General features: G+C 38.3%; 1 long non-coding RNA gene across 1 annotated transcript; it reads right to left on the bottom strand.

Moving 5' to 3' along the window:
- On the bottom strand, positions 1–1,092 carry LOC106332112. The gene is made up of 2 exons (XR_001267996.1): positions 707–1,092; positions 1–445 (listed from the first exon to the last, which is right to left on the bottom strand). It is a non-coding gene; the product is annotated as an uncharacterized LOC106332112 (long non-coding RNA).

A 1,092-nucleotide genomic window follows, 5' to 3' on the forward strand; every position in this document is an offset into this window, starting at 1 on the left:
TTAGATATGATTTTTACACTTGCAGGATATGATTTGACACCACACCAAAACTTATACGCTTACAACTCCTCGAAAACATGTAAAAATTAGGGGTGACTAACTGATTTACTCAGTGAGATAGCTCTATTCCAGCTTTCCCACAAGAGCCACTATGCGACTCAATACAAAACGAGAACTGATTAGCTATAGAAAACAGTTCAATATTAGGACATCTCCATTTCATTTGTCACCATTCTTTATCATTACTATTCCATTTCATTACACATTATCATCAAGCACGCATATTCAATGGCATGTCGCCTTGCTGCTCTTTCCAGCACTGTCCACCCTACAGCTCCGACATGACTACTAGCTCATGGCCCTTTAGCTCATCTTGCACTGTCCACTCTATATTCACGTAGTCACTTATGCCCAGACTCGTCATCTCATCACTACCCTCCAGACCCTCACAAATCACATACAACACATAGTACATACTCAATATTCATAACATTCATCTAACAACCATTCTTATCACCATTCAGTATCATCAAACAAATCCACCACAACAACACAGATCAGAATGTTTTAATCCCATAAAATTACGAGTATTCTTATGCATCAATCAACACGTATCTAACAACCTAGCATCAAATGATAACGCTAACCAATCCTAATCCATACATAAAGAATAAGAAAAGAGAGAGGACTTTCAAAACTGCCTCACATGGATCAGAGATGAACGAGATCTAAAGAAGATGAACCAGAGACGTATATCTTTAGAACGACAAGAAGAACGATGAAAACTAAAAACAATGACCCGTAAACTAGATTTGGACATGATCGCGATGAGGGAAAAAATGGGGAGCAACGACGATGAACCAAGGTGCTTGAAAGCAGACGTATCAGTGACAGATCTGCGAAGGCTTGGGCTCAGGGCTTGGGATTGACACAGAACTTAAGCTCTGTTTCTATATGATAAAGAAAAGAAAAGGATCCAATCCTATTTATAGAAATAGAGAAGGAAACCATATGTTTAGCTTTAATCGACACCGATCTTGAATGCTTCCCTTTAAAAGAAGAAAAATTTACTCTAAGAGACACGATTCAAAT

Source organism: Brassica oleracea, chromosome C3 (genome assembly GCF_000695525.1).
Source record: "Brassica oleracea var. oleracea cultivar TO1000 chromosome C3, BOL, whole genome shotgun sequence".
NCBI lineage: Eukaryota > Viridiplantae > Streptophyta > Magnoliopsida > Brassicales > Brassicaceae > Brassica > Brassica oleracea.